The sequence below is a fragment of the Nematolebias whitei genome, chromosome 3 (assembly GCF_014905685.2).
Source record: "Nematolebias whitei isolate Nwh7 chromosome 3, NemWhi1, whole genome shotgun sequence".
NCBI classification, from domain to species: domain Eukaryota; kingdom Metazoa; phylum Chordata; class Actinopteri; order Cyprinodontiformes; family Rivulidae; genus Nematolebias; species Nematolebias whitei.
This window is the reverse complement of record NC_056500.1, coordinates 51,372,807-51,399,761: the sequence shown is the minus strand read 5'-3', so window position 1 is coordinate 51,399,761 and position 26,955 is coordinate 51,372,807. Positions and strand designations below refer to the sequence as shown.

Below are 26,955 nucleotides of genomic sequence, written 5' to 3'. Positions count from 1 at the left end.
GACCTTCCAGACAGGAGTTATTGTGACTTGCTGTTTTCTTGCGAATGTTTGATGAGCACTTCCTTTATGCTTTTTAACATGTCATGTGTGGTAATCAACAGTTAGTGAACAAAGTTTCAGTCTAATATCTTACACAGTGTGATGCTGGAAGAGTCATCCAATAATCAACAGTTTTTATCTGAGTGGGTGGAGCTTAAGTGATGTCAGGACTCAACATTATCAATGTGTCTAAAGGTGCTCAATGATGAAGCACAAAAAAATCAGGTCCAGATCGGATGCTGTATCACTGAGATATAACTTTTGGAATAATGTAGAGGGTGCACTTGAGTGAAATGTTAAACAACAGCACTGTGTACAGAAGTGCTCACTGAGGAAGCAAAATAAATCTGATGTATCGCTGAGATATAACTGTTAGAATAATCTAGGAAGTGCACTAGAGTTATATGTTAAACCACCATATCAATGTGTCTAGAAGTGCTCACTGGTGATGCACAATAAATCTTGCGCATATCGGAAAATATGTCACTGAAATATAACTGTTGGAATAATCTATGAGGCGCACTGGAGTCAAATGTTAAACAACAATACCAATGTGTCTAGAAATGCTCACAGATGAGGCACCCAAAATCTGGTCCAGATCGAATCATGTATCACTGACATATAACTGTTGGAATAATCTAGGGGGCGTACTGGAGTCATATGTTAAACCACAATATCAATGTGTCTATAAATGCTCACTGATGACGCACAATAAATCTGGTGCAGATCGGATGAATTGTCACTGAGATATAACTGTAGGAATAATGTAGTGGGTACTGTGGAGGTTATTGGCCACTTATCATGGATTCCTGTTCAAGGGAAGGATAATGATTGATCATAATGATTTTGGTTCACCTTGCCTCATATCTGTGCAATTTAGAGCCAAACGTATTGAAACGGTGTCACTTCTTAATTCGTCACGCCGCCACGCCCACATCCTCCAGTTACAACTGTGTATAATTTCAATCAAGTCAGACCAACTTGTTATATGTCTTCTAACACAGGATCATCCTGATTAGGTCAAGGGTGTCAAGAGAGGGAACATTCCAAGTACAAAATGTGACTTCCTGTTCTGAGGGGGCGTGGCTTTTATGAACTCGGAATATGACCGCAGAGGATGATCAGGCATCCAACAGGGATGACTCATTCCAAGTTTGGTGCATTTCGATCTTTCAATGTGAAAGTTATAGTGTTTGTAAATTAACTGCATGAAGCGCAACTTTGAGGCCTGGCCACGCCACTTTAACATATACGAAAACACAAGCTTTTGATAACTTTTACTCCCCAATGTTTTAAGGGCATATTATCCAAGTTTGAAGGCAAGCCTTCAAAATCCCTAGGAGGAGTTAGTTAAAACTCTCAATTAGAAACATCCCAAAATGACCCTTTGAACAAAAATGGCCGACTTCCTGTTGAGTTTGGACCATGGCTCCAAGATACTTTTTCATAAGTCCTGAGAAGATACAGATGTTTGCCGAGTTTCAGAATAATCTGTTATAAATTGGCTTGGGTCTGAAGTTTTAAAATATTCTAGGGGGTGCTGTGGAGGCTACTGTCCACTTATCATGCTTTCCTGTTCAAGGGTTGGATAATTATCGATCATACTGATTTTGGTGCACCTCGGTTCAAATCTGTGGAATTTAGAGCCAAACGTATGGCGATAGTTTTATGTCTTACTTCACCACACCATGCCACCTACTTGCTCCACCGCAAACTGTCAGTGTGGGAAAGCAAGTTACATCAACATGTCTTCGGTCACTGGACATACTATCATGCTGATTACATCACAGGGGTCAGATAGGGACCGTTCAACGTAAAACTTTACACTTCCTGTTGTCAGGGGGCGTGGCTTAAGTCATGTCATGATTTGACCATTCAGTCTTGCAGGGGACCAAATGTGGATCAATCACTAAAGGTTTGATGTCTCAGACAGTTTTCGTGTAGGAGCTATTAGCGTTTCGTTTTTCATGGCGAGATGTCCAACTTTGAGGTCTGGCCCCGCCCCTTCAGCATGCTCCGAAACACACCATTTAGATAACTTTTCATCCCCTATGCCTTTTGACCAAAATGGCCAAGTTTGAAACCGATAGGGCAAAATCCCTAGGAGGAGTTTGTTTAAATGCGGAGGCTGTGAGGATTTCCGGGGCAGATCACCACCATGATGGCCGCATAGCGAGAGAGCTTCAGGACAAACCAGAATAATTAGAGAAATTTCCCCATATAAATTGAAGAAACTCCGGCAATATAAAGTGTTAAAAAGGGGACAAGAGACAGACCACCACTCTGAACTACAAACGCCGACTGAGGTCAGATGGGTGAGAAAGATGGGATGCAGCAACATTTAGCTGCTAACGGAACTAAGCTAACGAACAACGAGATGCAGCACCCGAAAATGACTGACTCCAAGCTGATTCTGCGAGAACTAAGAGGGTTCTGCCAAGAAAATAAAGAACAACTCGAGACAATAAAAGAAGAAATCGTGAAGGTAAACACCAGAATGGACGAGGTGGAAGGATGTATTGAGAAGGCAGAAAAAAGGATCCAAAACACGGAAGACGTTATAACGGCTATGCTAAAGCTACACATCAAGATGGAGGACAAATTGTTGGATCTGGAGAGTCGCTCCAGACGTGAAAACATAAGGATGTATGGGGTACCGGTGGGGTCCGAGAAAGAAACAACGATGATCACATTTGTGCAAAATTTACTCCGTGAAGGTCTGGAGTTAAACGACAACATGCCTGATCTACAAATTGAAAGAGCCCACCAATCAGTTGGGCCGCAGCCGCCAGTGAACGCACCACCACGCTCCATCATTATTAAGTTCTTAAGCTCCAGAACCAAAGAGACCATACTCCGCAAAGCATGGCAGGGGAAAGGATTTAACTGGCAAGAAAACCACATAAATCTGGACCATGACAATCCACCTCTCATACTTAAAAAATGAAGGGAGTATACAGAAATCCGTAAAGTATTAAAGGAGAATAATATTCAATTCCAGACTATCTTCCCCGCCAGGCTGCGCGTCAGATATGAAAACGGAACAAAAACTTACGACACCGTGGAGGAGGCATCAAAGGACCTGCAGAGAAGAGGCTTCACCGTGACAACCATCAAACCTCCGGAGACGCTCATGGAGCAGGTACAGCGACTGTCCTGGACGAGGGTGGACAGACGAGCGACGAAGGGCGCATTTAAAGCCGGTCAGGAGCCAAGCAACAAGGAGAAGCTCCGAGCTTTCAAGAGACCATCAGCGGATTCCTCGTGGTCCTAGAGAGAACTTAACCCACAATCTGGAGACGGCGGAAATAAAGGTGAAATATTTTCATCATAATTAGTGGTGGAGATAAACTATTGAAGAAACTGGTTCGTTTGGGACTACTTTCCTTTTTCAATTATTATTCTTTCTTTCTTTACTACTATTTTTATGGGTGTACACATGTTTTATGTAATGTTTTCATTTTTACTTTATTTTACTTTATTACTATTTGCACCTTTATGTCGAAACAAACTCCTAGTTTGTGAACCTCGTTCATTGACATGGTAATAATAAATTGATTCTGATTCTTTTCATTTGCAGTAGGAATAATTTTTCTTTTTTAATTTCTACTATTGTTTTTATTTTTTACTCTTTTGTTTTTTTTGGTGGTTTTTTCCTTTTCTACTTTTTCGACACGTGGCTGGAGCAGGCAAGGGTCTCTCCCTCCGGACCGAGGAGGGGGACGTTCTCCTTTGAGCACCTTTGGGTGACTCAACAGGGTCAACTTGTTAGACCCCTACAGAGGAAGTCACATGGATAATTTGTTCTTAGTTTGGTGTTTGTTATGTTAATTGTTAATTCCTTGCTGGTTTTCTCAGGGAGGGGGAAGTGCACCAGGTTTTTGAGAGAAATGGAGCGGGGAATCACATTGAAGCAAAACAGATCTTTAAAAATAACATCTTTTAATATAAATGGAGTACTCAATCCAGTTAAAAGGGGGAAAATCTTATCAAAACTAAAGAAAGATAAAATCCAAGTAGCTTTTCTGCAAGAGACACACCTCAATAACACAGAACATGCTAAATTAAATAAACAAGGGTTTAAACATGTTTACTTTTCTTCCCATGGGTCCGGGAAGTGAAGAGGAGTGGCGACCCTGATATCCAAAGCTGTAAATTACGAGCATATATCAGAATATAAGGACAATGAAGGCAGATTTGTTATGATTATAGGCAAGATGGAAGGAATTGTGATAAGTCTCCTTAACGTGTATATCCCTCCAGGAAGTGACTGGTCCTTTTATAAACATATAGTCGACCTAATGACAACAAAAAGTCAAGGAATTTTAACCCTTGTGTTATGTTAAGGGTCAATTTGACCCGTTTCAATTTTTGTGTTGATCAAAGTGCAGGTTATCCTTTCTTTTTTTCCATGAAATGTTGTGACTTTTTCTCCTCTAGGGTCATGAACTTCTATGTAAAATCTGGACTCTTTGATGTGTTGTTAAATGTCTGCACACAGTTTGTATACAAAGATGATGTTGCGGGTCATTTTGACCCGCACACAGAGTAGCTGTTAAAAATCCAAAAAAAAAGTCTTTGATGTACTTCATTTTGATTGCCTCTGAATAAACATTCAGAACCAGGTGTGTGTGGAAGAGGGACTTTCTCTCCCCTGTCCTTGTCACTGTTTCCATGCCCGTTCTTGGAGAAACACCAAAAATGAGCTCCAGACGATTTACAGCTGAAGAAGCTTTTTCGCAGCTTATGAACTGGGATAGTGATGTAGAGGAAGAGGTTTCAGAGACAGAGGATCCTTCAGAGCCAGAGGACAATGCCATTGATGATCCAGATTTTCAATTTTCCCATGATGAGGAGGATTCAGAGGACGAGTCTGCAGGTGTCCCTTCTTCAGATGAAAACCAAGAAATGCAACAATCGTCATCCACAGAGGGGACATGGACATCTAAAGATGGTAAAATAAAATGGTCAACATCACCACACCAAAGCCAAGGTAGATTGTCATCTTGTAATGTCATCAAAATGATTCCTGGTCCTACAAGATTTGCTGTCACAAGAGTTGATGATATTGAATCAGCATTTCAGCTCTTCATATCCCCACCCATAGAGAAGATAATCCTCAACATGACCAACTTGGAGGGGAAGCGTGTCTTTCAAGAGAAATGGAAGCCACTGGATCCGACTGACTTGCATGCTTACATTGGAATCCTGGTGTTAGCTGGCGTATACAGGTCAAAGGGTGAAGCAACTGCAAGTTTATGGAATGAAGAGAATGGAAGGCCAATCTTCCGAGCAACAATGTCTTTGGAGACATTTCACATGATCTCTCGTGTGATCCGATTTGACAACCGTGACACCAGAGCTGATCGACGTGAGAGAGACAAACTTGCAGCAATCAGAGATGTCTGGAATAAATGGGTCGAAATCCTGCCTTTATTGTATAATCCTGGCCCCCATGTTACTGTCGATGAGCGCCTCGTTCCATTCAGAGGACGCTGTCCATTCCGACAGTATATGCCAAACAAGCCTGCGAAATATGGCATCAAAATGTGGGCAGCCTGTGATGCAAAATCCAGTTATGTTTGGAACCTGCAAGTATATACTGGAAAGCCACCTGGAGGAAGACCTGAGAAGAATCAGGGAATGCGTGTGGTTTTGGAGATGACTGAAGGGCTGCAAGGTCATAACATTACATGTGACAACTTCTTTACATCCTACCGTCTTGGAGATGAACTTCAGAAGAGAAAGCTGACTATGTTGGGAACAGTCAGAAAAAATAAGCCAGAACTTCCCAGTGAGATTCTGAAGATGCAAGGAAGACCTCTGCATTCCTCAAAATTTGCTTTCACAGAGAAAACAACACTTGTTTCTTACTGCCCAAAAAGAAACAAGAATGTTCTTGTGATGAGCACAATGCACAAAGACGCATCTCTGAGCACACGAGAGGACATGAAACCGCAAATGATTCTGGATTACAACTCCACAAAAGGGGGAGTTGACAATCTTGACAAAGTCACAGCAACATATAGTTGTCAGCGCAAGACTGCCCGTTGGCCTTTGGTGGTTTTCTACAACATTTTGGATGTGTCTGCTTACAATGCCTATGTGCTGTGGATTGAGATCAACCAGCAGTGGAATGCCAGCAAACTGTACCGACGTCGACTTTTCCTGGAAGAACTAGGCAAAGCACTCGTCACTCCAAAGATCCAGAACCGGGTCAGGCCAGCTAGATCCCCAGCAGCTGCTGCTGTCATCGCAAAGGTCCAGGGCAGGGCATCTGACCAACCCACAATGGATCCTTTGGATACAGGTACAAAGAAACGCAAAAGATGCCAAGTCTGTCCCTCTCGAGATGACAGTAAAACAACTACCTCTTGTGTGAGATGCAAGAAATACATCTGCAAAAAGCACATAGTCACATTCTGTCCATCATGTGGGGAACGCTGAAAATGTTGACTGTCAAAAACCCGAGAAAATGCGGCAAGTTAAATGCAAAAAAAAAAAGGGTTCGTGAAGAGGGAAAAATTGAAATCAGGAGTTCTTTAATATAGTGTTGGAAGTGTATATCTCTACTTCTCATCTCTTCTAAATATTTGTATAATCTAAAATAAAGTTCTTATTGGTTTAACTTCATTTTATGACTGTTTTGAGTGGATTTACACAATGCGGGTCAAAATGACCCGCAACATAATAAACGTATTTTTTTCTCAACATAATACAAGGGTTAATATGCGGTGGAGATTTTAATGTACGATTAAACCCAAAAATTGACTCATCAAATGGGAAACCTGACGCAAAAAACATTGGCAAAAGATTAAATACTTGGATGGGCGAAGTGGGGATTGTGGATGTGTGGAGAGAGAGAAACCCAAAGAGCCGAGACTATTCACATTACTCACATGCTCACAATGTCTACTCGAGAATAGATTACTTTTTTATGTTTAAGGGAGATCTTTCCAGGGTAGACACTTGTGAAATAGGACCCATTACTATTTCAGACCATGGACCCATCTACTGTACATCACAGTCCATCTGAATAATAAGAGAAGGTCCACTCTATGGAGACTGAACTCAAGCATTCTGAATAACCTAGGTATCAGAGATAAATTGAAAAGTGAAATTAAATTGTATCTAGAAAATAATGACAATGAAGAAGTGACTCCACCTATACTCTGGGATGCATTAAAAGCAGTGATGAGGGGGAAAATTATAGCTATATCCTCATATGAGAAGAAAACTAGAGAACAAAAACTCAGAAAATTAGAAGAGGATCTGAAAAGACTACAGAGAGAACATGCAAAGTCCCCCAGAGATGACACCAGCAAACATGAGATTGTAAAACTAAAAAAAGAAATAGATGAAATAAATACGCTGGAAATCCAAAAAAAGCTCCTTGTTACAAAGCAACAATACTATGAGGTAGGTGGGAAATCATTGAAACTGCTCTCATATAGGCTAAGAAAACAACAAGCGGAAAGAGCCATATATAAAATAAGAAAAAATACGACAAATGAAATAGACATTAATCCAGAGAAAATTAAGAACTGCTTTCAAAAATACTACAAACATTATATTCCCATACAAGCAGCGACAACCAGATCGATGCCTTTCTGGATCAGATCGATCTTCCGACGATTACTGACCAACAAAATGAGAAATTAATATCTAAAATAACAAAAGAAGAAATTCAATCAGCAATCAGAAGAACAAAAAGTGGGAAGTCTCCAGGGACCGATGGCTTTACTACAGAATGGTACAAAATTATGCAAGACCAACTAATTCCAACATTAATGAAAACGTTCAACTAGGTTCTGGAAAACAAAAACACCCCCCCATGTAGAGAAGCAATGATTACAGTCATACCTAAGGAAGGTAAAGATAAATTGGAATGTGGGAGTTATCATCCCATGTCTGCTAAATAATGATTATAAACTTTTCACCTCCATACTATCTAAAAGGATAGAAGTGATATTACCGATTTTAATACATAAGGAGCAGACTGGCTTTGTCAGACAAAGACAAACCCAAGACAATATTAGAAAAACACTGCACATTATGAGACACGTCACACAGCAACGACAAGAGGCACTGATATTAAGTTTAGATGCAGAGAAAGCATTTGATTCAGTGAGGTGGTCCTTTTTATATAAAGTGCTTTCAAAATTTGGCTTCCACACAACTATAATTAATACATTTGCTGCGCTATACAATAAACCAACAGCCAGAATTAAAATCAATGGAGACTTGAGCAATTCATTCAATTTGGAAAGAGGAACAAGTGCGTCGCCGCTCCTCTTCGCCTTGTTTATAGAACCCATGAGTCAATTGATCAGGCAGAGGTCAGATATTAAAGGGGTTACAATGACATCCGGGGAGCAAAAATTGTCTCCATTTGCAGACGATTTATTGATAAGTATAACACAGCCCACACAGACACTCCCTAAACTGATGAAATTGTTGGAGGAGTTTGGTTTACTTTCTGGATACAAAATCAATATCAACAAAACTCAAGTATTAACATTTAACTATGACCCCCCCAACTTCAATTAAGACCAAGTACGGTTGGAATTGGGATACTGATTCTATTAAATATTTGGGAGTGTTAAGATATTTCCTGTTTTAGACTGGTCCTATGGATTTGATCTGCTCAGAGACGGGATTATAATGAAATTATGACCCGGTTCTGACTGGGTTAAACTGGGCCAGTAAACTCTTAAGAGAGTCTCCCTGATAATTCAATATCTGTCAAGAAATAGTTTAATCAGCTTGCCACACGTAGGAAGGCTTTAAAGCACCGTCTCATGTTTTCCTTACACGTCAGTACACATAAAACCACACTTAGTCATGCCCCTCATACACTGATAGGCTGAGCTCCCCTTCTGCGAAAGGCGGAGTTTAGGACCCCGTAAATGATTGACGACATGGGACTTCGGGGCTCTTCCGGTTCTGTGAATGCGTCACAGTCCGGGGAGTCCAGCGCTGTGAAAGTATAATCTTCTCCTGCCTTTTTTAATATAATTGGTAAAACTCAATGGACGTTTCCTTGATTTATTTGTTAGCATGAGTTGCCACTTCTGAGGGAGGTTCAAGCCGGGGGTAAAGACGAGGGCTGGAGGGGGTTTCCGGATCCGGTGGCCAGCAGCCGGCTCCCGTCTTTAACAGCTGGTGCCGAAACCTCCCGTTTGTAGAAGTGGTGGCTCGTTATTCGTATTATTTAATGGTGACACAGCGGCAGGTGAACTGAGCCGGAGCAGACTTTCTAGCCGGCTTGTAACATAAAGGTAAGCAGAGACCTGTTATATCAAACTTCTGTGCGTCCCTTAAGGACTGACAGGCTGCTCTGTTTTCGGTCCGGTGCACGCATTTTAAAGAGCTAAAAGGCAGTAGAACATTACAGTTTAATACGTGATTTTGTGTGTATTTATCAGACGTAACAATTTATATACGTAACGTTTTTTTCACCTGGGCAAGCAGGGGAGAGAGCCGGAAATGTTCGTAACGACACTAACCAGAAGTGGTCCGCGAGCGGGTTTTTTTTTTGAGCGTCTTTAACAGGAGTATCACTACCTCGGGACTTCTTGAGACTCTTTGATATAAACTACCGCCCTTTAAATTCCAAAATAAAGTCTGATATACACAGATGGAACGTTATTCCCTTTTTAAGTTTAAAATCCCAGATAGAATCCATCAGAATGAATATACTTCCACGGATGCTGTACTTATTTCAGTGTTTACCAGTCAGAATCCCACCTCAACAGTTCTTAGAATGGGACAGATTAATAGCAAGGTATTTGTGGCAGGGGAAAAGGCCAGAATTAAATTCAAGATGCTGCAATTAAGAAAAGGGTGGAGTGGGCCTTCCCTGTTTAAAGGATTACTACCACGCAGCCCAGCTGAGACCTTTAGTCTGTCTGTGTTCACCAACATACACTGCAGCTTGGAAGGAAATAGAAGGTACAACGATAAAAGGAGTCCCAATAACAGCCCTACTCAGTGATCATAAATTACAAGAAGAACAACAGATCCCAGAAGACCACATAACGGGTAGCTTTCTGAAGTCCTGGCAGGATGGAATTAAAAATGGCAGATTAGGAGATACAGCTAAAATTTTGAGGTGGCGTGCCTATGACTCGGACTTCACACCAAATAGAACAGACAACAGATTTAAGTTATGGATTTCAAAAGGATTAACTACCTATTATTCATTTGTCCATAAAGGGACATTTCTGAGTTTTGAAACATTACAGAAGGTTCATAGACTGGGAAAAGATGATTTCTTCAGGTACCTACACGTGAGACATTATTTTGATAAATAACTTAAAGGGACGTTAGAAACAGGCGAGCCAAAGTTCATGGAGGTATTTCTATCATTAATTAAGTCCAGAGCAGACAACAAAATTGTCTCTAAACTGTATAATGCCATTCAAATATCTAAACAAGGTAATACAGAATATATAAAGAAGAAATGGGAAAATGAAATGAAAATAATGATCACACAGGAGAATTGGGAGAAACTATATCAACTACAATGGGTCTCGACTGGATCAAACACATGGCGAGAATTCTGCTGGAAAAATATTGCAAGATTTTTTGTCACACCCATTCAGAAACGACACCAGGGCAAGGGGGATGCTTGTTGGAGACTTTGTGGGTCTAAGGGAGCCAACCACTTCCACATTTTCTGGGAGTGCCAGGTAATAAGACCCTACTGGGAAGAGATCCACAAACATATTGAAAATGTATTTAATGTAAACATTCCATTCAACTGTGAAACTTTGTACTTGGGTAACTTGATGCTTGAAACACAGACCAACAAGGACAAAAAACTGTTGACTATACTGTTGGCAGCCAGTAAAAAATCCGTCACGAGGAAATGGTTAAAGGCAGAACCACCCACAATTGATGAATGGATTGAAATTGTCTATCAGATTTATGTTGTGAAAAAAATACATTTTTCCCTCCAAGTCAAAAAAGAAAATTTTTACCAGATCTGGACCAAATGGACTGAGTATGTAAAACCAACTAGATCTGACTTTACTTGATTGTACTTGTGAATTATGTGATCCCATCCTTTGTTCTTACTGTTCTTATGGTTTGATGTGGTGCACCCCCCCCCCCCCCCCCAGCTTTGTTCAACTCTTTATTTTTAATATTGTTCTATATATATAAAAAAAACATTAGAAAGGCAACATGGACAAAATTCATTTGGACTTTTTTACCCACATTCTTATATATAACCTTAAATGACTAAAGCTGTAATTAATGAATGTTATGGAAAATTACCTTTCTAAATAAAAAAATTAAAATATTTAAATGCTGAGGCTGTAAACCGCTAAAAAGGTGCGAAAATTGGGACGACATTCCAAAATGGCCGCCTTCCTGTTTATTGTACAACGTTGGTGGCAGAGGGTTTTCTGTGTATTTATTTATTTTTTTTTCATTTAGCCTTTATTTATCCAGGTTAGTCTCATTGAGCCACGAGAACTCATTTGCAAGAGAGACCTGTTTTTTTAGGGAGCACATGGTGGGGGTTAAGGGCCTTGCTCATGGGCCCAGAGTGGGGCGAATGAGGGTGGGGGCAAGTGTGGGTGTTTCACCTACCCCACCCACAATTTTGATGTTGTCGGGGCTGGGGCGTGAACCGGCGATCTTCGGATCACAAGCCCACCTCTCTAACCTCTGCGCCACCACTCCCCTGCGTATCTTGGGGAATTGGACAAGCGTACCAAATTTCATGTTTCTACGACAAACTAAGGTTAAAGTGGAGGGTATTTTGAAAATTTCCAGGTGGCGTTCTTGAGCCGTTTCTCTTTCGATTTTTGCAACGCCCTTAAAATACGTAATTTTTCACCAGTCCTGATGCGTCCGTTAAATTTGGTGACTTTTGGGATATGTTAAGGCCTCCAAAACGCCATTTCATTTGGCGGAAAAAAATTGTAGCTCGGACCTGAACAGAGCGATTACAATAGGCCTTTTCAGCGCTTCGCTACTCGGCCCTAATGATGATTTCCATGCTAGATAGTATTCAGGCTTGTCATCAAATTTCACAAGTCCTGATGACACCAGCTGCCTGTGAGCTAAGTATCTGGCTAGGTCAATTTGGGCTGCATCACTGGAATGATGTGGAGCTGAACATGGATAATGATTTCGGGTTTCTGGCTCGGATACATACACTAGTACTCCATTTGTATTGTGTGACCGATTATTTGAAGGGTAGGAGTAATGCTGTTGATCTCTTGAGCCTTGATTAGAAAGAATGTTATTATCAAAGTGACTAGGAAGCTGGGAGCTTTGTAAAGCTGCTGGCTTATCTTGTAGATCTTGGTCTGCTTGTGTGTGAGTGTGAATACTCTGTGGTGAGGGTTCAAGTTCTAGTGACAGTCTGCTACCACTGAGATAACTGTGTTCACTAACATACTGTTCAGTACGTTGTCGGGGACTCCATGTGGGTAATATTTGTGTTTTATATTCACTTGCTGTTTCCAGATTTGCTACTGCAGCTTCCATAACTGCCCCTTCAGCAAGTGCAGCCTCTGCCTCTCTCTCCTTTTCCAAGGCTTCTAGTGTAACTTCCTAATGGGCTTTTCCAATTTTTATTTCTATATCTCTCTTCGAAATGCATGTCATGTTTTGACCCCTTTTTCCCCCCTCTGCCTGCTGTTTTCATGTTTTGTGTTCACCTCAGCCCATTCAGCTCCTGCCATCCAATTAACTCCACTCTGCTTCATGACTCTCTCTGCAATTAGCACTCATGCTCTCCACCTGTTCACCTCCCTACTCAAGCTCCCTACCTGCCTTCATTCCTGCAAGATTCTCAAACCTTTCTGAGCAGTAGAAATCCAGCAAACCTTGTCATTGCCTCTCGCCTCGTTCTGAACCCAAGCCTGGTTCCTGACTCCTCAACCTGCCTGCTCCCTTTTGGGGTGCATTGACACCAGCCTTGTTGTCCCGAACTTTAGCCCATTTGCCTAGGAAGTACAGTTTGTTTGGGGAGGTGTGAACTCGCCATCAAACTCTGTCATGGAACAAAAAGGCAAACTGTGGCCCGGGCTAAAACCTAGGTCTCGGTCCGGTAGAAGTAAACTCGAGCGCGATTCGAGTACAGTGTGAATGCTAGCAGACCGGGCACCGCGCCGCAAGCAGGAAGAGGACTACAATGTAGGGCAAACAAACACACATTTCTCTTACCTCATATGGAGCTGTCAGCTTGCCTTGTGTGAAAAACAACATTCTCCATGGCCTTCTACCTCATCTTCCACTCATGCTGAGTCCATTGTTGAAAAATGACAAAATAGAACTCCTAAAACTGATAAAACTTGACGCCACTCCATTTTTGTTTTTATTTCCAGAAGAAGAAGAAGTGTCTACTTCAAAGACTTTTGTGTCGTTTCTTTCAGTAGTTCTTGGTGCAGCGCCACCACAGGCGAGTGGGGGAACAGGTTGGTTCGAACAGGTTTGCTCGACTGCACAGTGCAGTGTGAATGCAAACGCAACAGCTCAAATGTAAACAAAATGCAATGAATATTGGTCCCGAATCGAACTGAGTTTACCGGATTATCAGGTGTGAAAACAACCTTGGATTTGTCTGCTTCAGTCCTCACCGTAACAACTCTGTGCCTCCACAACGATCACAATTCAGGATCACGTTTTTGGCTTTATTCTGCTCTCTGCTTTCCTGTGCTCGAACCCCTGATTCCCCTCTCAGACCTTGGAACCAGATTTTCCCTTACTGGACCTCAACGCTCTCCGTTTGCTCTGCTGCTGCTGTTCACTCTGCATGAGTGACATTATTGGCTCCAGCAAGAATACAGCACCTGTAATTCCAAGACAGAATGTTGGTGACATTCATAGCACCTCTCTTTGCCTCCCCACCCACGCCAAGTTCAGTAACACTTCTATCTTGACAGATTGGACCCAGGCCCGGACCCAGACCTGAACCAGAAGCTGTTTATTTCCTAATAAACATTTTAAATAATTTCTGTGTTGGGTGTTGATGTGCTGATTCAAACCGGTTCTTGTCAATGCAGCTCTGGCTTGAGCAGCTTCTGCCATTGCATGAGCTGTAGTAGCTGCTAGAGAGATGCGTGATGTAGCTGAAGCTTTACTTGAACGAGATGTTGTGGATTTGACGTCAACATCTTTAGGCCCGAGCAGCTTTAGGCCTGAGCAACAAAGCGCTGTGAAGGCCTATTGTAATCGCTCAGTTCATTAGGCCCGAGCAATATTTCTGTCAAATGAATTGGCCTTTTGGGGGCCTTAACATATCCCAAAACTCACTAAATTTGGCGGACGCATCAGGACTGGTGACAAATTACGTATTTTAAGGGCGTCGCAAAAATCAAAAGAGAAACGGCTCAAGAGCGCCACCTAAAAATTTTCAAAATACCCACTGCATTAACCTTAGTTTGTCGTAGAAGCTTGAAATTTGGTACACTTGTCCAATTCTCCAAGATGCACGGAAAACCCTCTGGCACTAACATTGTATTATAAACAGGAAGGCGGCCATTTTGGAATGCTGTCCAAATTTTCAAAAGTTTTTGGCGGTTTACAGCATCTGCATTTGAACAAACTACTCCTAGGGACTTCGCTCTATCAGTTGCAAACTTGGCCATTTTGGTTAAAAAGCATAGGGGACGAAAAGTTATCTAAACGGTGCGTTTCGGAGCATGCTGAAGGGGTGGGGCCAGACCTCAAGGTTTGACATCTCACCATGAAAAACGAAACGCTAATAGCTCCTACAAGAAAACTATCTGAGACATCAAACCTTCAGTGATTGATCCACATCTGGTCCCTTGCAAAACTGAATGGTCAAATCATGACATCACTTAAGCCACGCCCCCTGACAACAGGAAGTGTAAAGTTTTACGTTGAACGGTCCCTATCTGACCCCTGTGATGTAATCAGCATTATAGTGTGTCCAGTGACCGAAGACATGTTGATGTAACTTGCTTTCCAGCGCTGACAGTTTTGGCTGGAGTATGTGGGTGGCGCAGTGTGGCGAAGTAAGACATAATGCCGTCGCCATATGTTTGGCTCTAAATTCCACAGATTTGAACCGAGGTGCACTAAAATCAGTATGATCGATAATTACCCACCCCTTGAATAGGAATCTATGATAAGTGGCCAATAGCATCTACAGCGCCCCCTAGAATATTTTAAAACCTCAGACCCAAGCCAATTTATAACAGACAATTCTGAACTCAGCAAACATCTGTATCTTCTCAGGACCTATGAAAAAGTCTCTTGGAGCCATGGTCCAAACTCAACAGGAAGTTGGCCATTTTGGGTCAAATGGTCATTTTTAGGCGTTTCTAATTGTAAATTTTAACTAACTCCTCCTAGGGATTTTTAAGGCTTGGTTAATATGCCATTAAAACATTGGGGAGTAAAAGTTATCAAACGCTTGTGTTTTTGTATATGTAAAAGGGGCATGGCCAGGCCTCAAAGTTGCGCTTCACGCCATTCATTTACAAACACTTTTAACTTTCACAATGAAAGACCAAAATGCACCAAACTTGGCATGAGTCATCCCTGTTGGATGCCCGACGATCCTCTGTGGTCATATTCTGAAGTCATAAAAGCCCCGCCCCCTCAGAACAGGAAATCTCTTTTTGTACTTGGACTGCTCCCGCTCTGACACCCTTGACCTAATCAGGATGATCCTGTGTTAGAAGACATATAACAAGTTGGTCTGATTTGATTGAAATTACAAACAGTTTTAGCTGGAGGACGTGGGTGTGGCGGCGAGACGAATTAAGAAGTGACACCGTTGCAATACGTTTGGCTCTAAATTGTATAGATTTGAGCTGAGGTGAAACAAAATCACTTTGATCAATCATTTTCCATCCCTTGAAAAGGAATCCATGATAAGTGGCCAATAGCCTCCACAGCGCCACCTACATTATTCCTACAGTTATAGAGCAGTGATACATCATTTGATCTGCACCAGATTTATTGTGCGTCATCAGTGAGCACTTCTAGACACATTGATATTGTGGTTTAACATATTCAGTTCAATTCAATTCTATTTATTTATATAGCGCCAAATCACAACAAATTTGTCTCAGGGCACTTTACAGGAACATTCACATAAAAGCCAGTTAGTAAAGTTCTCTATCTAAGGAATCCAGTAGACAAGTTGAATCTTGGCTTTGTTGCAGTCTCCCATCCTGAGCAAGCAGAGTGGAGACAGTGGAAAGAAAAAACTCCCTTTAACAGGAAGAAACCTCCAGCAGAACCAGGCTCAGGACAAGCGGCCATCTCCTTTGACCAGCTGGTTTGAGAGGACAGGAAGGAGAGACAGACGAACACAGAATGGTAGGTCCAGGTGTATCTGAAAGACAAAAAAACATGTTAAGGATAGAAAAAATAATTACAAATACAAAACAGGTTGAGCAGAGTAAGTAAAGACAGTAGAAGAGTGAAAAGTGTGGTCAGTTTGTCCTCCAGCAGTCTAAGCCTATAGCAGCATAACTAAGGGACAGCTCAGGAAACCCAATCTGACCCTAACTATAGGATTTAGCAAAAAGGAAAGTCTTAAGCCTAGTTCTAAACTGGATAATGTGTCAGCTTCACGGACAGAGATTGGAAGGTGGTTCCACAAGAGAGGAGCTTGATAACTGAAGGATCTGCCTCCCATTCTGTTTTGGTAAATTCTAGGAACCACAAGTAAACCTGCAGTCTGAGAGGGAAGTGCTCTGTTAGGAAAATATGGAACAACAAGATTTATAATATAAGATAGAGCCAGGTTGTTGACAGCTTTGTAGGTTAGAAGTAAGATTATGAATTATATTCTGAATTTGACAGGGAGCCAATGGAGAGAAGCTAAAACTGGAGAGATATGATCTCTCCTACTAACTCCAGTTAAGACTCTGGCAACAGCATTTTGGATCAACTGAAGACATTTTAAAGAAGTATTTGGACATCCAGATAATAAACCATTGCAATAGTCCAGTCTAGACGTGACAAATGCATGGGCCAGTTTTTCTGCATCATTTTTAGATCAGATGTTTCTAATGTTAGTGATATTACGCAGGTGGAAGAAGGAGGTTCTAGTAATGTTTTTAATGTGGGGGATAAAAGACATGTCCTGATCAAAAATAACACCAAGATTTTTAACATTAGAGCTGGAGGACAGATTAATGCCATCTAAGGAGGGAGAAAGACTGAAAAATTCATTCCTAAGGTGCTCAGGTCCAAAAACCAAAACCTCAGTCTTGTCTGTGTTCAACAGGAGAAAATTAAGGGTCATCCAGGTTTTTATGTATGTAAGACATGCTTGTAGTCTAAGTAGCTGATTGGATTCATTGGGTTTAATGGACAAATATAATTGTGTGTCATCGGCATAACAATGAAAATGTATCCCATGCTGTTTAATAACTTTACCTAATGGAAGCATATATAAAGTAAAGAGTATGGGCCCAAGCACTGAGCCCTGAGGAACTCCATGACTAACTTTGGTGTATGAAGAAGATTTATTGTTTACATTTACAAACTGGAATCTATCAGATAGATATGATTTAAACCATTTTAGAGCTGTTCCTGTAATTGCAACATCATATTCAAGCCTCTGTAGTAAAATATTGTGATCAACTGTATCAAATGCAGCACTGAGGTCTAACAGGACCAGTAGAGACACAAGTCCATTGTCTGAGGCCATGAGAATATCATTAGTGACTTTTACTAGTGCTGTTTCTGTGCTATGATGAGCTCTAAACCCTGACTGAAACTCTTCAAACAGATTATTTCTTTGTAGATGTTCACGCAACTGACCTGCAACTATTTTCTCTAGAATTTTTGAGATGAAAGTTAGATTAGATATAGGTCTATAGTTGGCCAGAATTTATGAATCAAGATCAGACTTCTTAAGTAAAGGTTTAATTACAGCAACCTTAAAGCGCTGTGGTACATAACCATCCATTAAAGACAAATTAAGTAGATCCAAAATGTGGACATTAATTAGTGGAAATACCTCTTTAAACAGTCTGGTTGGGATGGGATCTAGCAGGCATGTGGATGGGATCTAGCAGACATGTGGATGGTTTGGATGAGGTTATTATTTTTAACAATTCAGAGCTCAACAGGACAAAAACTGTCCAAACATAAATCAGGCTCTAGTGAAATTTTTAAAGTTGCCTCATTTGACAGGGGACTAGAGATAGTAGAAGGAAGGATGGTTTGAATTTACTCTCTAATTGAAATAATTTTATTTATAAAGAATCTCATGAAGTCATCACTACTTATAGTTGTAGGGATACATGGTTCAACAGAAATGGGACTTTTAATTAGTCTAGCAATAGTACTAAACAGAAACCAGGGGTTATTTTTATTCTCCTCTATTAAAGATGAGTAATATAAAGTTCTAGCTTTACGGAGAGCTTTTTTATATGTTAGCAGACTATCTTTCCAAGTTAAATAAAATTCTTCAACATTAGTAGAGCGCCATTTTCTCTCCTGGTTTCTAGATGCTGCTTTAAAGTACGTAACTCAGAATTGAACCAAGGAGCCAGTTTCCTCTGATTGATTACTTTCTTTTTCACTGGAACAATTTTATCAAGTGAAGTTTGCATTGAAGTTGTAAGATGATCAACTAGATGATCTAAGTCTCTGTTCTCTGATGCATTACTCTGCAAGACAGAGGAAAACATTGATGGAAGAGATAGTTTAAATTTGGTTACAGCATTTTCTGATAAGCACCTGCTGAGATGAAATTTACTCTCAGTGACTGTGTAGTCATTTAATGTAAACTCAAAGGTTATTAAAAAATGGTCGGACAGAATAGGATTATGAGGAACTATTATCAAGTCCTTAATCTCTATACCATAGGTCAGAACTAAATCAAGAGTGTGATGATAAGAATAAGTAGCTGTGCAGACGTTTTGGGTAAAACCAAATGAGTCTATTAAATTATTAAAGGCTATGTTTAAGCTATCACTCTCAACATCCACATGAATATTGAAATCACCCATTATGATGATTTTATCAGTATTTAATAATAATTCTGTTAATAATTCTGAGAATTCAGACAAAAACTGAGTAAGCTCCTGGTGGACGATATATAACAACTAGTAAAAGTGGCTTTTCTGATTTCCATTTTGGATGAGAAAGACTGAGGGACAGCGATTCAAAAGAATCATAACTAATAACTGGTTTGGCATTAATCAATAATCCTGACTGAAAAATAGAAGCTACTCCTCCACCTCGACCAGTTGTTCTAGGAACATGAAAATTTAAATAATTAACAGGAGTGGATTCATTTATACCAACAAAATCCTCCTGTTGTAGCCAAGTTTCTGTCAGACAGAATAAATCAACATGATGATCAGTTATCAGTTCATTAACTAACAGGGATTTAGAGGAAAGAGATCTGATGTTCAATAATCCACATGTAATGATTTGATGATTAGGGATGGGGCCGATCCAATCCAGTATCGGTATCGGCCTCCGATACCAGCATAATTTACGTATCGGATTTTTCTGATCCTCCTGCCGATATTTCCGATCCATGATGCAAGTTGGCTTCAAACTATGGAATGAATTTCCTGAACGGAGGCGTGTCTCATGAACCCAGAGTAATAAGACCCGCCTCACATTCAGGAAATCCATTTCATAATTTGCAGCCAGCTACAACGTGAGGACTGAGTTAGCAGCACTGTGGCTAACAGCTAACAAACTTTTCATCTAAACATGTCGCTGTGTGGAAGTATTTTACACTAGAAACACCACAAAGCAATGCAGCAATGTACACTGTCTGCAGAGCCACAGCGCCACATTAAACCATGTTAAAGTTAGTTTTATGATGGACATTCGAGCTCCGTGGCTTCAGCGGACGCTGCTCTTTGCGCAACCGGAAAGAGGCGAGTCGACCCCGGCCAGCCGCGTCCACTCTGCCCCACTCAGTCTGCTCGTCTCTGAGGAGGGACAGACTGAGCGCGGCTGCCCCAAACCAGGCTGCCTGCTTCGGATTGAACAAGAAGAAGACATCGCTGAAACCACGGAGCTCTAATGTTTACAGAGAAGTTGTTAAACTTCATCATGATTCATGACCAATGTAATGAACTATATCTGTCTCTGATATTATCCATAATTTAAACGGATTCTTTCATTTTTCTGGACTGAGTACTATCGTGCATTGAATGATTAAATGTGGACGGAAACGTGTTTTAATTTCTGACTCACCAACAACAGTGGGTCGTTTATTAAAACGATTTAAACACATCACACATTTACAATAATTTGGCAAAATTGATTACAATAAACACAGCTTAATTAATGAGCTTTACAATGAGAACCATACGGCCATGGTATCTCACCTGCAGCTTTTGAAACCAACAGACATTTCTGAAATTATCTGGATTACTTACTGGCAGATAGAAGAGTTTTAAAGATGGGAAAATGAAGTTTAAATGGAGAGGAAAAGATGGATGAGGGAATATGTCTATTATAACCAGAAACAACACGCTCCTTCGGACCCAGCTTAACCCACGGTACACTTCGCAGTTGAAGATCGACTCTTTACCTGGCAGAAGATATCTCAGCGTCGGTGTAGAGTTCTCTTCACGCTTTTCAGCGTCTCCGTAAGGATAGCAGAGACCTCAGGAGTTGCGAGATCATCCCTGAACAGACTTCCTCATTGTTCAGAGCTTCCGTCGGGTAGAGCCACACCGAGACGTCGTGGCATCGACGGACTCTCGTCACTCCATTAGAAACTTCTCTGGAACTTGTTCTGCTCGGAACTTTGTTCTGCGTAGTTCCCGTTGTTCTGCTTGGAACTCTTGTTCTGCGTAGTTCCTGTTGTTCTGCTTGGAACTCTTGTTCTGCTTGGAACTAGGAAGTGTTGACCCTTTTAAAGAGGTCACTTCTGGTTCCTCTGAGAACTTCCTGATTGGTTGAAAGAACCAACAGGGGTGTGATTTTAGTGACGTCAGAGGTTATTACAAGTCAGAAAAACAGCGGAATGTTTTTGGAACAGACGGAGAAATGTTTTTGAAACAGACAGAGAAATGTTTAGGCGAGATGGCAGAAAGCAGGTGCCAGTCTCCTTCTATCTATCTGAAAAAGTTAAACATGACATTTCTTTCCAATAAACATGTTTTTGACCGTTCCTTCACTTCTGACCCACATCACGACTTGCTCATTTCAGACAGAAGATCAAAAATGCATAATTACTCTTGTAACAGACATTAACTTGATTTCTACTTTGAATGAGGATTAAAAATCATTAATACTGTTTCATAGTTGATTTAAAATGAGTGGTTCACTTCAATATTTAAAATGGTTTGAACTAAACAAACTTTTGATTATCAAGACATTTGTAAAATAGTAATGATAATATGAAAGACAGTGTTCTTTCAATTGATCAGTGCAGGATACAATTGGAAAGTCTCAGGATGAGCTTAATTTGTATTTCTGGATACAAATCAATGAAATAACAGTTCCTTTTCCAGGAAGGCCCTCAGGGTCAGGACTTGACCTGAGGCTTAGTTCACTACACCAACCACTATCAGTTGTAGAAAACAAAGGATTTCACAGCTTGATACTTGCAGCCAAGATCTAGTTTATCAGTACAACAGTAGACAATCATAAAAAACATGATTTGAAAATTATATTAAAAACAAAAACAGCTACATTATAAAGTGATGTAAAATACTAAAAACAGGAACATGCCTGTTGGTTTATGTCAGGTGTTTGAAGCCATTTAACGTTTTATTTAATTCATTTATTCATTCATTTAAAAGAAACAATAAAAAAACATCAAAAAGAAAACATTGAAAAGAGTACAGAAAAAAGAAAAATAATTCTTATATCTGCCCCTTATTTAAAAAAAATATAAAATAACTTTAAACAATCACTTAAATTAATCACTTTAATATCCACTTTAAAACTAGGAATAAAAAGAAACATGTTTTGTGTTAGCAGAATTTAATTATAACTTTAAAACTTATCTAACATTAATAAAACGTACCTCAAGTTGCCTTTTTGGACATGCATGCATATATTTGTACAAATTGTACTTGAGAGCAGATTATTACAGCCTCATATAAAAGCAATGATGCTCATGGTATCGGAACTGGATCGGTATCGGCCGATATTCAGGTTTAGGTATCGGGATCGGATCGGAAGTAAAAAAAGTGGATTAGTGCATCCCTATTTAATGATTTTGCTCTGGTAAAGTAACTGTGTTTATTTGAATAAGATTTTTATGGTTTATATTTTTAGAGCTGATTTTTGGTTTATTTAATTTGAGCCGTGGGCGAGTTGACACTGTTTCAATGGGGGTGTGGGTGGGTAACAGAGGAGAAGCAGCAGAGAGGGGTGGAGGACTATATATATATATATATATATATACGCATCAGACCAGGTTTTCCCCAGAAAGAACTCCAGTTATCTATGTAGCCCACGTCGTTGTCAGAACACCACCTGGACACCCAGCAGTTAAACGACGACATACGGCTAAACATGTCATCGCTGGTCAGGTTGGGGAGGGGGCCGGAGAAAACTATGGAGTCTGACATGGTTTTAGCAAAGTCACACACCGAAGCAACATTAATTTTAGTGACCTCCGATTGGCGTAACCGGGTGTCATTAACGCCGACGTGAATAACAATCTTACTGTATTTAGCCTTAGCCTTAGTCAGCAGTTTCAAATAAGAGTCTATGTCGCCCACTCTGACCCCCGGAATGCATTTGACTATGGCCGCTGGAGTCCCTAAGGCCATGTTTCGGACTATGGAGCTTCCAATAACCAGGGTCTGCTTCTCAGCGGGTGTCACTGAGCGAGGAAAATCGATTAGAAACGTGAATGGGTCGGTGGTGAACTGAGGGCTTAGCCTTAGCACTACGCTTGCTCCGGACGTCACCCAGCCGGCCTGGGGTCCCAGCTGCTCGGGGTCTGCTGGAGGACCGGTAACGAGAGCTAGCCTCTGTGGTTCCGCGCTGTCTAAGGGGACCTGGCTAGCTACTGGTTTTTCTACAGCATGGAGCCGAGCTTCCAGTTCAGACAGCCTCTCCTCCAAAGCTACCATAAGACTACATTTCTTACATGTATCATTACCACTAAAGGAGGCAGAGGAGTAGCTAAACATCTGACACACGGAACAAGAGAAAACAGAGGAAGCAGGGAGAGAAGCAGCAGCCATGCTAAGCTAACGCTAGCAGAGCCAAATACACCAATAAAAACCGAGAAGTGTTGAAAGACAAGAGGTGATTTAAGCACTGTCCAACAGTAGAGAAACAACTGTACTAAGTGTGTTTGTGAACTAGAATGAAAAACTGGACAAAAGACAGATAAATCCAGAAAACAGACGACTCGAGCAAAAAAATCACTCAAGCTACCAACAGACAAACAGGAAATGACACAATACGTCTCCCCACGAACGTGCAACGTCAGCCAGGCGTTCAACACTGGAGCAGCAGCATATGACTCCAGTACGCCCCCTACATTATTCCAACAGTTATATCTCAGTGATACATGATTCGATCTGGACCAGATTTTGGGTGTGTCATCTGTGAACATTTCTAGACACATTGGTATTGTTGTTTAACATTTGACTCCAATGCACCCCATAGATTATTCCAACAGTTATATCTCAGTGATACATTATCTGATATGCACCAGATTTATTTTGCGTCCTCAGTGAGCACTTCTACACACACTGCTTTTGTTGTTTAACATTTCACTCAATTGCGCCCCCTACATTATTCCAAAAGTTATATCTTGGTGATACATCATCCAATCTGGACCTGATTTTTTGTGCTTCATCATTGAACACTTGTAGACACATTCGTAATGTTGAGTCATGACATCACATAATCCCCACCCACTCAGATAAAAACAGTTGATTATAGCATGACTCTTCCAGCGTCGCACTGTGTAAGATATTAGACTGATCCACCAGCAGTCACATGCTGAAGTGTCACTGGGCAAGTCATTGAACCCCTCATAGCCTCTGATGTGTGTCCCATCAGTGTATGAATGTGATCTAAAGCACTGATTAGTCTCTTTAGAATGATTTGTTCAATTATCTTTGTAGAGATCTAGTAGAGTGCTGTATGAATGGGTAAATAAGGACACAGATGTTGTGTAAAGCGCTTTGAGTATCTTGAAATAAGATAGAAAGGCGCTATATAAGTACAGTCCATTTACCATTTACTGAAACTTTGTTCACTAACTGTTGATTACCACACATGACATGTTGAAAATCATAAAGGAAGTTCTCATCAAACATTCGCAACAAAACAACAAGTCACAATAACTCCTGTCTGGAAGGTCAGATTTCACCTATACTTGTAAGGCCTGCAGCTGGACAAGTACTGACATAGACGGAAGGGGATGTTGAAGATTTGGGAAATGTGCCCCGTGGTGAACGCATGCGGGATAGGCATGAGAGCGTTCGTGATGGTGACTGGGTGGACTAGCTGGAGCTCCTGCTGTAGCCATAAGGACGGAGCAGCATTTTGCTGCGAGGGCCTCAAATGCTGCTTGTAGCTTTAATTTAGTCTTGATTGCTTAGCTATAAACAAATATGACAGTAGTAATAAATGCAGATTAATCCCAGTTTTCAGTCATAAACAGCAGTAGCAAGAAGAAAAATCCTACTAACTTGTGTAAATACGTGTACACTTGAAAAATTCACCCTAAATATTTCATTTAAGTCAGGATGGAAGTACAGTGATAAATAAATGTTTCAGCTCATGCCATCAGTCTGTTGCTGCTTTTATCATTAACAAACTTGCATCAAGTTCTGCATAGTTTGTTTGTTTTTCCCTCACACAACGTACAGACCCTGACAGGTAGCCACTATGATTAGTCAGTAGATTTAACGTTAGCAAAAATGTGCCTAATTTTTCATCTATAACATGACAGATGATCACATTTAGGTTAACGTATAAGAGAACATGATACCTGTTACAGCTGCGGATGAGTTTGATGCTACATCAGGTGTTTTCTCTTCAGACGCTGCAACATGGACGACGTGCTGTTGTGGTTACTCCAGTTCTGCTTTGCAGTGGAAGCATTGAGCTGTGTTGTCTTTTCCGTTTAGTCTAACATGTTCCCAAACTTTTGACAGTTTTTGTTGTTTTCGGGGCTCTTCTTTTACGCAGTCTCTGTTCTCTCTATAGCTACAAACTTAGCACATACGCGTTAGCGGAAGTGCTAGCGTTGTGTAATACAAAAACCTTCCAGCTAGACCACAGTGCTCTGAATAGTTTAACGAAACTTCGAAGCAGATACATTTGCCTCGAGGATTTTTTGTAATCGAGGTCCTCGAATGATTCGAGTTGTTTCAGCCCTAAATATAAGGTATATTATACATATTATATAAAGTAAACAAACATCTTACATGAGACACACAGAGAGCATGACTTGGCTTATTAGCTTTAACAGCACACTCCATGCAACTTAACTTCTGCATGACTAAAATATACATTACCATCTTAACATCCAAACTAAATGATATAGCATCAATAGGCTCACCTTCTGTCATTTACACACAGCAGTAAACCAGGAAACCAACAGATGTTCAAAATAACAAAAATCTGTCCATGTTGGGAGAGAAAAAGACTTTACTGCATGCAGTACCGTACTTTACACAGAACGGTGCGTCAGAACAGCCACGATGCATTCAATAACGTAGGAATCATGATATTCAGAAAGAAAACAAGCTACAGTCAAACAGAAAGCTCAGCAAGCAAACTAACAACATATTAACAATGTGGACTTTCTAACAAGAAACATATAGAAATCATTACTAAAAAAAAAAAAAACAAAAAAAAAAACCTCAATTCCACTTAGGGGAGCCCCTACTGGCTCCAGGGCCCTAAGCAGCTACTTATAATGCTTATGCCTCAGGCTGGCCTTGACAGTCCATTTACCATGTATATTTACCATATACCATCCATTATCTTTTACCCACTTCTTCCAATTTGGGTCATGGGGGTCGCCGGTGCCCATGTCCAGCAATCACTGTGCGAAGGGCGGGGTACACCCTGGACGGGTCGCAAGTCCATCACAGAGACACATAGAGACAAACAACCATTCACTCTCTCACTCAATTTAGAGTTACCAATCAGCCTAACATACATGTTTTTGGTCTGTGGGAGGAAACCGGAGTACCTGGAGAAAACCCACACATGCACAGAGAGAACATGCAAACTCCACCCAGAAAGGCCCCCGGACTGGGATTTGAGCCAGGGACCTGCTCGCTGAGAGGCAGCAGCTCTAGCAATGGCGCCACCGTGCTGCTTATATATATATATATATAAATATAATGTACTAAAGGAATGCATATTATCTACCTCTTCTTTGAAACTAGATCATTTGAAGGAGAAAAGGGACAAAGTTACAGCCATTTTTGTCAAACCTTGTAAATGGGAATATGCAAACTCTTGTGCAATATTGTGAGATCTCAGAAGGCCTGTTAGCGTTCAAAGTGCATGCTGAGGATGATTTTGAGCTACTTCTACTATTATCTGTACTGTAGTTTAAAATCTGTAAACTTAACTTGGTTATTGCCATTTTCGTGTTGATTAACGCAGGTTAGCTGCGGCAGCTATCCTAACTCAAGTTAACATACATTTAATCAGTTTTTGAAGTATAACCAATAATTACTTTCTGTGAATTCCATTAAAATCCATTCAGTGCTTAATGAGAATTATTTTTTAGACTGACAGTATTGACTAACAGCTGAAGCTGAATTTTTAAGCAAAATTGTTGTGAAATATTTAGCACTTGAAGTACATGTTGTAAAATGAATTTCAGCTACTACCACTTTAGATTTTATTTCAAGATCTGTAAAATTGATGGAGTTTTAGCCATGCTGGTGTCTGCTAAGGGAGCTTATTTGTGGTGGCCATCTTGAATAGGCTTCACTCCATATGTCAACCAGTTGTGTGTGTGTGTATATATATATATAT

The 26,955-nt window shown here is 40.6% G+C and overlaps 1 protein-coding gene across 1 annotated transcript in view; it reads right to left on the bottom strand.

Moving 5' to 3' along the window:
- Positions 1-26,955, bottom strand: part of tmem45a (transmembrane protein 45a) — a 90,002-nt gene that overhangs the window by 36,300 nt on the left and 26,747 nt on the right. The gene's annotated exons all lie outside the window — the stretch shown is intronic.